General features: G+C 34.9%; 1 protein-coding gene across 1 annotated transcript in view; it reads left to right on the plus strand.

Annotated features, from left to right (window-relative positions):
* Positions 1–12,275, plus strand: part of LOC133328500 (probable multidrug resistance-associated protein lethal(2)03659) — a 35,193-nt gene that overhangs the window by 241 nt on the left and 22,677 nt on the right. The window lies entirely within an intron of this gene.

The following is a 12,275-nucleotide window of genomic DNA, read 5'->3' on the forward strand; positions in this document are numbered from 1 at the left end:
GTCAAAGTTATATGCAACAGCATTATGACAACGATTTCCGGTTAGACGAAACACAATCTAAACGTACGATTTCTTATTTATCACAAAAAGTGTTGGCGAATAATGAAAACTGAAGTTGTCTTCATTAGGCGCCCTGGCGCCATGTTATTAGATTAATATTTGAAGTGGAAACCAATTTTAAAAACATTACAGATTTGTTATATAGGCTAAAAACTAATTATAATATAATTTACAATTTGAGGTGCATATAAACTTAACAGAAAGTAAAAACTAAATATAATATTTATTATATCCGGAAAAAAACAAATGCCCAAAAGTGGTTGACAATTATAATAGAAAAATAACATCCATTATTTTATTTTTTACCACCCATGCTAATCTTATTTTTAAATATCAAATAACATTTAATTGCTTTCCAAAACATTAGCGTTTATAATACTAGACAATTTTATTGTTTGTTTGTAAAAAATACCACACTTTATTACACTTACAACAATACTAATAATTATTCAGTTTAACAAATGAATACTATGGGAAGCGTTGATATGCATATTTATTGCGATTATTCTAGAACAAACGAGATAACATCTGAAAAGTTAAGAGAAGTTTTTATAAGTTGGGGATTTCCCTTTAAATCCAACCTGGAATACAGGAAATTTAAATTTGTAGAATAAGGAAAATCTGTAATCCTAATAATAAATAGGACAGACTTAACTAAAAAATGGGGGTCTACGTCAAAAGATGGACCATTTTCGAAAATCTTTATTGATAGTTTTCAACTTTTAAGAACACGCAATGCCAAATTACATCCACTTCGTTTGGCATAAAAAAATCAAAAAAAAATAAATAGGTGGAACCTTTAGAGATGAACTCTCCATGACTCCAGAACGCTTAAATGGCTGTTAAAGGCTTTGAAAATACCGACAATGAGGCTGGAGCGAGATATCAAAATTTGACCTATATAGACCTATAATGACTAATTACAACTACTTTTGTGGGAAAATAAGCTATTTAAAATAGGGACATTTTTAATTTGCCTACAATGAATATTTGCTAAACAATTGAATGCCAAAATACCCAATTACTGTCAATTCGGTTGCAAAACGTGTCCAAATAATCCAAAATACCGAATATTAGTAGGATGCCGTTTTATGGGGTTACAGTCAAAAGAAATGGTTTAATGTGCAAAATTGCAACACTCCAGCTTAAATATTAAATATCTTTATCGTGATTTCAACAGGCAAACTGCCTAAATACCTAATTTTTTGTCCTAGACCCACAGATCGTCATATATTGTCTAACTGAGTCGATCTAGACATGTGTGTCGGTCCGTCTGTCCATAATAATTTGTTAATAATAATAATTTGTTTGTCCACATTTATGGACTAATCGTCAAGACATTTTGCATGAAGGATGGGTTCTGGTATTGTTTTTGGTAAGGATCCGCAAAGCCTTATTTTTGTCTGTTTTTCTGGTCGCTCTAGCGTCCACAATTATGGCCCGAACCTGTAATCGGTGAAGAGGGTACAAATATCGCGAAATACTGCCCAGGATCAGAATATAGAAACGCAGAAAGTTAGATTTTTCATGGTATTTGTGTATATGTACGTATCATATGATCGGCTCCGTCCGGTCATTAGTTTTGTGTATATCCGTAAATTTATTTTTTATTCGAACAAACATGAAAGCAAATAATTTTCTCAAGGTTTTAGTTCCATTTGTGATAAATGTAAACACAAAAACAATTGAAAAAAAAAAACTGCTCGTCTTCTTAAAACATACCCAACTATTATCTAAATTAATCTCTAAACGACTATTTCGTAAATTCCAATCTCTTAAATTGGCCACTTATAAAATGTTTATTTGTGTTTACGCAGGTATATGATCGATCATAATTCGTGTGTCCTGTCATAATTAATCAATACGTTTATACGAATGTTTTGTTTTTTGCTTTTTTCCAACAATGCATTTCAAATTGACTGAAAATATGATAAGAAATTATAAATTGTCGTCTCATCATTCACTCTATATAATTTATTGCACAATAACATACAGCGATATACACACACGTACAAAGTTCTGATATTGAAAATGGAAAATACATTACGACGAGTACAGCTAAACTAAAGATTTTTATTTTAGATATTTTGTAGTTGTATGAGTATAATGTTTTCCAACGGATTAGGAAGACTGCTGAGTGTCGGGAAGTAATTTTTCATGACCATGAAGTGCTTTATCTTGTTTTGTGGAACTTGAAAATTTTCACCGGATTATTCCACAACAGCAGTTGTTTTCACAGATTATTGATATTAAAATAGAGACTGTGATGTTCGCATTATCATATCGTGAATGCCACTTAATGCGAGTAACTCAAACCAATTTATAGAAAATGGTCTGTCAAAACGTCACCGGACATACCATCGTTAATATATATCTAATAGGGATATATCGATCCACTACTGGTAAAGCTGTAATTCCGGGCTCTTGCATAAAATGTACAGTAAAGGTCTGTGCATAAAATAATTTAGATCCAGAGATTGAACCCGAAATAACTATTATTAGTTTGCAACGGCTCAAAATATTCGTTCTAGATCCATATAGCTGATTGTGTGTAGTTCTGTGGGCCCGTCCGTCCATTTATAATCAAATTACAGACTGCAGTTATGGACCAGTCATCAAGAAAATTTTGCATGTGGGTTATGTCTTAGGGAATACCTAAAGTTTTGTTGAAAATTATCTGATCATATTTATGGACTCGAATAATCCAAAAATTGTATTTTCTTCTGAAAGGTTATGGCTTGCCTTTAATCTTGTCGAATCAACTCTATTGATGCAAGATATCCTAAAGTAATGATAAAATTTGAGGGAATAGTTAAAATTGAGTGGGCGCCATTAGTACGCACGATTCACGCCACAATCCAGACATATGTTTTTATATACTGATGAGGACTACACCTTTTTCAAATGTGATTCAAAATTCGAAAACTCAATTTGCAATTGATAACATTTCATTTGTAAATCGAGAATGTAATTGGTAATTCACAACATTTCATTTGTAATTTTAAACATTGCATATGTAATTCAAAAAAAAATCCATCACGAATTTCAATTCTAATTCGTATTGTTACGAATATAACTTTAGATTTAAGTTAATTTAGATGAATTCCGTTAATTTAAGAATTTGAATTGTAACGTAAATTTCTACTACGCAGTTTATTTGAATAACTTCACAACAACAACCACTGTATAGATTTTTCTACATCCTTTCATTTCCTCTTTCATTTTCTATTTTGTTATTGTCGTACAATTCTTGTTAAACGTCATTCCTCTTTCTTTGTTATTCCCTCGCCTGTATATGTGTTGTTGTTATTCCTCTTTCTTTGTTATTCCCTCGCCTGTATATGTGTTGTTGTTATTGTAAGTTTGTTTACTCAAGTTTGTTGTTGTTATTGTTCACTCAGTAAGTTTGTTGTTGTTATTGTTACTCAATGTGTTTGTTGCATTGGTAGATTGTTCGTGATCTAGGTGTTACCAGATCGTCTAGAAACTTCTGTAGCGACAGGCAGGGCTCATATAAATAGAGGGAATGGAAAGGCAGTGAGTCAGTTGTGAATCAGATCGCGAATTGAAACCGTCGTGTAAAGTAAAGTGCAAAGTAAAGTTGTGTGAATAAAGTCATTGTAATAATCGTAATCAGAAAGAACCCGCGTTTTTATTTGGTACGAATTGTATCGGGAAATAAAACAACGACTACACGGGATTAACTAAAATCCAAAATCGTAACAATTGGTGTCGGAAGTGAGATTACGATAATACTACGATGAAGTTTAAGGATCTACGAGTGGAAGACTTGAAGAAGGAGCTCAATAAATTGGAATTGTCCTCTACTGGCAACAAGGCTGAACTACAAAAACGTCTGTTGGATGAGTTCGAGCGCCGTGGTATGAACATCGATACATACGAGTTTGACAGTAAGGATGAAGTGGATTTATCGGAAATGGGCGAATCCAACGGTGGAGAAGACTCGTCAGTAGCTACCAGGGGTGACGATTTCAGAGAAATGCTGGCTAAAATGTTTGCGGAAAATTCCAGAATGTTAGTAGAAAACACGAGACGAATGTTCGAACAGAATTCCAGGAAGTTAGATGAACTCAAGTCAGAGAATTGTAGAATGAACGATAAACTCGAGAACATTACAGAAGTTATTGGAAGGAGAGTGGAAACCGTGGAGGTCCAAATTAAAGAGTTGGATAAGAAAGTTCAGTCGGTTGACGAGAAGATTCTGTCTGTGGATGAGAAATTTCTGGTCCACGACCACAGGGTTACGAATCTGGAGAAGAAAATGTCGGAACTGGAAATTAAAGGTGGTCCGGTGCGAGTTCCCGATAACACACTAAAAATCAAACCTCCTGTATTCGACGGCTCTACGTCATTCAATGTTTTCAAGTTACAGTTCGAGACAGTGGCTTCTAGAAATTCGTGGAACGACAGCGACAAAGCGGTTGCACTACTTCTGGCATTGAAGGGCAGTGCTGCTGATGTTATACAGAGTATTCCTTTCGCTTCTAGGTACAACTATGAAGATGTTATTGCTGCACTGGAACGTAAGTACGGTGGCGAACATAAACAAAACATCTACCTTATGGAATTAAGGGGAAGAGTGCAGAGGGCAAACGAGACGTTGCAAGACTTTGCAGCTGAGGTGGAACGTTTGGTGCTAATGGCGTATCCAGGAGAGAATCACCCATTGGTGGACCGTATGAAAATCGAAACCTTTGTGAATGGCATACGTGACCCTGAGATTAAATGTGCAACATATGCGTCACCAAAAGCGTCATTTGCCGAAACTGTGTCGTTTGCCCTTGCCCAAGAGACGGCAAGAATGATTGTTAAGCCCCAGACCTACAAGATTAGCCAACTGGAGACCGAATGTTGCGAACACAAATATCTCGTTAACTTGATCAAGGACGCCATGAGGCGGGTAATAGAAGAAACAAAGTTAGTAGGGATGACTAAGCCCAGGGTTAGATGCTACAACTGCGATAAAGCAGGTCATATTGCACGCGAATGCAGAGCTAAGCGCAAACGATCCAGGTCATCGTCACCACCTACAACGAAAGATGGTAGAAGAATGGCTCAACAGTCCACCAATGAGTCACCGTTGAACAGAATCGAGCACAGAGAAGACGGAAAACACGGTAATGCTGATGCCCTGTCTCGTCGGCCATGCAAGGTAGAATACAGCCACTGCTCAAAGGCTGAGAGCAAAGAGAATATCGTGGACGTCCGACGATTGCAGTTTGAGTCGGGAGAAGATTGGTCGACGGAACAACGAAGAGATCCCATTCTGGGCAAAATAATTTCGGCCATAGAAACGGGCAAGCGACCTAGTCGGAAAGAAATTACCTCCGAAAGCCCTCTTTTAAAATCCTATTGGGCCCAGTGGGACAGTCTACTTATAAAAGATGGTTGCCTATATCGCAAATGGGAAAGTGAGGACGGTAGATCTCACCGGAACTTGATCGTCGTCCCAGACTCCAAAATAAGGGATGTCTTGTCGGAGTTTCACGATGGGCCAAGTGGAGGACATCTTGGCATAGCAAAGACCGCTGAAAAGGTAAAGCAGAGATTCTACTGGGTCGGCTGTCAAAAATCCATTGCCGACTGGATCGCCAATTGTGAAAGGTGCATAAGAGCTAAAGGTCCAACACGGAAGAGTCGAGGTTACATGCAGCAGTATAATTCAGGAGCCCCTTTTGAAAGAATCGCAATGGATGTAGCTGGACCGTTCCCCACAAGCGACTCTGGGAACCGGTATGTCTTAGTGGTCATGGATTACTTCAGTAAATGGCCAGAGGTTTATGCTATCCCAAATCAAGAAGCCAGGACAATTGTGGATGTGTTCAGCAAAAATTGGATTTGTCGCTATGGTGTTCCATCTGAGGTTCATTCCGATCAAGGTAGGAATTTTGAATCAGCGATCTTCAAGGAAATGTGTGACTCCTACGGAATTAAGAAAACCAGAACGACGCCCCTACATCCACAATCAGATGGCATGGTGGAAAGATTCAATCGCACCCTTGAAGAACATCTACGGAAAGTGGTGGACAGTGGCCAACGAGACTGGGATGAGCATATTCCAAAGTTTTTATTGGCTTATAGATCGGCCATTCATGATTCCACATCCCGGACCCCAGCCAAAGTTCTGTTCGGAAATGAATTAAAGCTACCTGGCGATTTGATATTCGGCGCTACCCCAAACGACGATGTGAACCAAGATGAAGACAGCCAAAACTCTTTTAGTAAAGTCCACGATGCAGTCCGACATCGAATAAAAATGGTTAGCAACCGCATGAAGGCAAGGTACGATCGAGCGGCAAATACCGATGGGTTTCAAGAAGGGCAACTGGTACTATTGTTCAACCCACAACGAAAGAAAGGACTATGCCCCAAATTGCAAACGCACTGGGAAGGACCCTACAAGATTGTCACGAAAATAAATGACGTCGTTTATCGCATCCAGAGGAGCGACAGTCCCAGGTCGAAGATGAAAGTTGTACATTTGGAGCGGCTGACCCCCTACGGAACGGGAACTGTGCCTATTCGGGACGAACAGGCTTAAGCGGGGGGGCAATGTTACGAATATAACTTTAGATTTAAGTTAATTTAGATGAATTCCGTTAATTTAAGAATTTGAATTGTAACGTAAATTTCTACTACGCAGTTTATTTGAATAACTTCACAACAACAACCACTGTATAGATTTTTCTACATCCTTCCATTTCCTCTTTCATTTTCTATTTTGTTATTGTCGTACAATTCTTGTTAAACGTCATTCCTCTTTCTTTGTTATTCCCTCGCCTGTATATGTGTTGTTGTTATTCCTCTTTCTTTGTTATTCCCTCGCCTGTATATGTGTTGTTGTTATTGTAAGTTTGTTTACTCAAGTTTGTTGTTGTTATTGTTCACTCAGTAAGTTTGTTGTTGTTATTGTTACTCAATGTGTTTGTTGCATTGGTAGATTGTTCGTGATCTAGGTGTTACCAGATCGTCTAGAAACTTCTGTAGCGACAGGCAGGGCTCATATAAATAGAGGGAATGGAAAGGCAGTGAGTCAGTTGTGAATCAGATCGCGAATTGAAACCGTCGTGTAAAGTAAAGTGCAAAGTAAAGTTGTGTGAATAAAGTCATTGTAATAATCGTAATCAGAAAGAACCCGCGTTTTTATTTGGTACGAATTGTATCGGGAAATAAAACAACGACTACACGGGATTAACTAAAATCCAAGAACGTAACAGTATATTTCCATTTGAAATTCGTAGAGTTTCATTGAACTACAAAGAAATTAATTTACATTTCAAAGAATTCAATTCGAAATTCATAATATTTCAGTTGTAATTTATAACAATTCATTTCAAATTCATACATATTCCCTTTTTGTTACCAATAAATTTTTTGGAATTTAAAATTAAATGTTATGAATACCAAATGAAATGTTATGTATATCAAATGAAAAGTTATGTATATCAAATGAAATGTTATAAATTTGAAATGGACTTTTATGAATTTCAAATGCAATCCTTTGAATTTCAAATGGAAGTATATAAATATCGAAAGGTATTCTATAAATTACAAATGGAACTCTCGAATTCCAAATTTTATGTTGCGAATTACAAATGGAATTCTCGAATTATATTTGGTATGTTTTGAATAACATGTTAAAAAGGTGTATGTAGTGTAACGGTCTTAATACATACAATACCAAGTCAAACTGAGGATGTTTCGGTAGTTATATGATTACAGCCCAGCGTACTACGCTATAGTTCTTTAAGGGAACCCCACCCATTCTCGATTTTAATTTTTCAAGATTTTCAATGGGCTGGTAAATCAATACCAATGCTTGTTAAGGTTTGTAACTTTGCACATATATATTTGAAGATTTAAAAGAGATGAAAAATAATTTACAAAAAATTTTTGTTACTTTTTTATTGTTGTTTTTTGTAATTGAAGAAAAGTCCTTACTTTTGATGGCGGGCATGATAACTCCTCACTGGAACATCGGAATCGGAAAATTCCAACGGTGTTAGAAAGAGTACATGTCTGTCTCTCGTATGAACTAGGATTATTGACTTCGCTCTAAAATTAACAAAATGGTGGACCTTTGAAAAAATATTTTTTGGAAAATCGCCGATTTTTTACCAAAAACCAAGTTAAAAAAATAAGGAAGATCTTCACCGATTGGCTTTATCCTAGTTCATACGAGAGCTATACACTCCCAGAGAAACGTTGCAAAATTTGGAACTTAGAATCAGTCCCAATCCTTATCAAAATAGGTTTGTTTGCCTCTGATAAATCAACATACAAAATTTGAGAGACTTTGGTTGAAAAATGGGTCTAGACTCATCGACATTGAATCAAATTTAACCCTTTGACGTATTTCCACGAGTCTGACTCGTGGTACAATTTCTGTGCCTAACATGATTATGATTCGATTCTCATAATAATAAGAATAAAACTAGTTGATGCCGTGCACAACATCTAATCTAAAATAAATAGTTTTATTACATGCATTCACATTTCGTTTCATTTTGCGGCAGTTCTTAAGCATCAAAACCGGTTTACTTAGTGCAAGTTGTGTCCTAACAGTTGGAAGCGAACTTTTTTTTTTGTACTCTGAGATCAATTTTGAATTGTTTCCCTTTTACTACATGTACTATTAAAAAAGAATTAGAACAGACCGAACATGTCAGTTGTAATTCGAGAAATTTATTTGTAATTCATAGAATAGCTTTCGAAATTCATAGAATTCCATTTGAAATTCGTATACTTCCATTTGAAATTACAAGGATTTCTTTGAAAGTCATAAAATTTCATTTGAAATTAATAAAGTTCCTTTTAAAATTCAAAAAATTCCATTTGAAATTCATAACATTTGATTTGAAATACATAACATGTTATTTGTTATTCATAACAATTAATTGTAAATTCAAAAAATATTAATGGTAATACACAAAGAATATGTATGAATTTGAAATGAATTGTTACAAATTACAAATGAAATATTAGGAATTACAAGTGAAATTTTATAAATTTCAAATTCAATTCCTTGAATTTGAAGTGGAATTCTTTGAATATCAAATAGAACTCTATGAAATTCAAATGGAAATATACGAATTATAAATTAAATTTTATACATTTCAGATGGAATTATTTGAATTACATATGAAATGTTTAAAATTACAAATTAAATGTTGTGAATTACCAATAACATTCTCGAATTGCAAATGAAATGTTATGAATAGCAAATTGAGTTTGAGTTGAGTCGAATTGCTAATGAAATTCTCGGTGTAGATATATGTCAAAACATGTATGTATATATGTATATGGACCTATATAATATAATTTTCAAAGTACGACGTACATGTTTAAATCGATCCAGGGGAACTTTATTTGCAGTCGATGGAACAAGCCTGATATAGATCCATTTGGAGTGATACAGCAACATGTTACTGAGCAAGTCAATAATAACCTACAGACTGAAGATGTGTGGTGAGGGCAATCTAGTTCACAAGTTAGCGGATCGATCTTTCTCGTTCCTTTTTTAGAAAAGAACTAGCTCCTTAATATAGTTCCCTTGCTTCTGCTATTTACTGGCCAACGACAGAATTACCGATATATGTAACAAATTTAAATTACAGGAAAATTTACGCAAAATCTTTTTTATTATTTAATTTATTGATAAAAATGAATGAAGACGATCAGAAAAAGGAACTATAGGAATAGTTCGGGATATGAACTAGTTAGTAGATCAATCGACTTTTTATATAGAAAAGCCTAAAAATCGAAATCGACTTTAATATCGACTTTCGATTTTCATCATAAATACTTGATTTATTTGGTCTGTTCCCGTACTGCAAGAATCTACTACTTTTTACTACGATAACGAATTTCCCTTTACGATATCGAAGAAAATAGTAAAATCGAGTAGATTCTTGCAGTACGGGAACAGATCAATTATCACAAACCCCAAATTGCTAAAAATTATTCATTCCAGAACATTATTTTATCTGTTGACAACAATTCATATAATAAATAAAATTTTTAGTCGATTATACATTATTTGGTACATGATCCAATAATAAGGTCGTCCGATAAGGCCAGATGATTTCACCTGAGCTGTCAAAATGCTTTCGATTCTGACTAAATTCTGTGAAAACGTAAACAAAATATTTGACTGTATGGAGGATTTTTTAATAATTGTTACTGCAGTCTATATCTTGGATCACTATGAACCCCATAATGTGTTCAGAATCTCCATACCATGTGTTCAAATGCCGGAGGCATTCAAAGTGAACTTTTCCCATAGCTGTTACATACCCTTCTTAAAACTTGGTTAAAATCCATTACATCCCTCGTAAACAAATCCTGCACGATTTTGTGTGGGCATATGGATTTTATGCCTTCGAAAAATATAACAACAACAAAAAAGAAGTGCCACAGCTTTTAACCGGCAAATATTCAGTTGACGATAAATGACGATGTAATTCAATTTTGCATTTCATATCGCCAATATTTCTTTTGCTCTTTTTTCATAGCTGATTTTTTATCTCTTTTTTTTTTTTTTTTGAAATGGTGAAAGTGTTGAAGAATATCATTTTTTTTTTGTGCAACAAAATATATCATCCATCGTCAGCAGCAGCAACATCAGCGTTTGTTCCCTTGTCACACAGCCACTCTACACATCATCGCCATCTGTCACATCTCTCTGCTGCTATCGGTGCATTTTGGCGTTTAGTGGTTTTTTTATTGTTGTTGTTATTGCTGTTATCTGAAATGCATTTGTTTTGAAATTAGCTGTGATTGAGTGGATGTCGGGAGACTACTAATTCTGATATGCAATATGGTATGGTAAAACTATGTGGAGCGGAGCAGAGCGGAGTTGCAATGGATATAGGATATTCAAAGAGAGTTAGATAGCTAATGGCCATTTTAATAGTTAAGAAATTTATTTGCTTTTTACGATTGTTAGATATAAACATTTTGTTTTGAGGTTAGGTATATATTTAATTGTTGTTTATTTATATTTTTTACAACTTGACCTATATGTACGTCTACGTCAAAGACTTGCAAAGTGGTAGATATTTAGGAAGTTGTACATCTTGAAAAAAAATGTGCATACGTTTGGGAAATCATTTACAACTTCTAATTATGTCACAAGGGTACTAAAATATCTGACGAAGAAAATATTAGAGAAGGTGGTTCAGAATGTTAGATTCCAAAGCACAGCTCAATGACAGAATTATAAAAAAGAAGCGCCTGAAGCAAATGCCCACCTGTTTCTTCGGCAAAACTGAGCATTTTCAACTCAGTGGATTTTTTGTTTTAAGTCTTCGTAGAAATTTAAAAAAAATTAAAATCGTTGTACTCCATGGCAATGGGTGTCCAAAAACATCTAACCTAACGGTACTCGTTTCATATACATTTGTGTTTTTGTAACAAAAAATGTTTTCTCTTATACCGATTTTCAATTAACCGATTTTTCTTTAAAGTGTTTCAAAATTGATTCGAAATATTTATAAATTTTATAAGTCGATTAGGGATAGCAACCAAACTTCAGTTGCGATTTCAACTGGCAACGCAATTGAAATAAAACTTAACATTATGAATAGCAACTTTTCTCAGTTGCTGTCGATAATACTGTTTTGACATTTCTACAACTAGAAATATTGTAAACAAACAAAAAAATTAATAAAATATATCAGAAAAGCTAATTATATGCGATGATAAGCTCAGTGGAACTATTTTTTGATGATGAAAATTATGTTCAAGTTGTGTCATTTATTGGAAGGCATTTAAGAGATAAATCTATTAGAACTACCATCAGTTCTGTGAGTAGATGCTGACGTTTAGAGAAATGTTCAATCAACTGCTCATATTAGCTTGAAGGTGTATTTTCGACTACCAAATGATGCCGTTGTGCACATAGATGAAGCCTTAAACCCTGATTTCCGAAAAGCCTGGCGGTCAACCGCAATTCATCCTCTCTTAAAAATGTGTACAGCCCTGATGTTTTTTGTGGAGGGAAGTTTTCAAAAGTCCCATAGCAATGACTTCAACCTTGGCATGGCTCAACCGACAATGTCGGTGGTTTTCGCCGAAGTTATCCGGCTAATAGAGGAAAAACTGTGTAAAATGTTGATTGTATCCAAATTAACGGAGGAGGAAAAAGGGAAGAAAAGAATTTTTTTATTCGAAAACTAAGTTCCAGGGTGTTG

This window comes from Musca vetustissima, unplaced genomic scaffold, assembly GCF_032173495.1.
Source record: "Musca vetustissima isolate MV318-11 ecotype Yass unplaced genomic scaffold, APGP_CSIRO_Mvet_v1 utg11016, whole genome shotgun sequence".
Taxonomy (NCBI): domain Eukaryota; kingdom Metazoa; phylum Arthropoda; class Insecta; order Diptera; family Muscidae; genus Musca; species Musca vetustissima.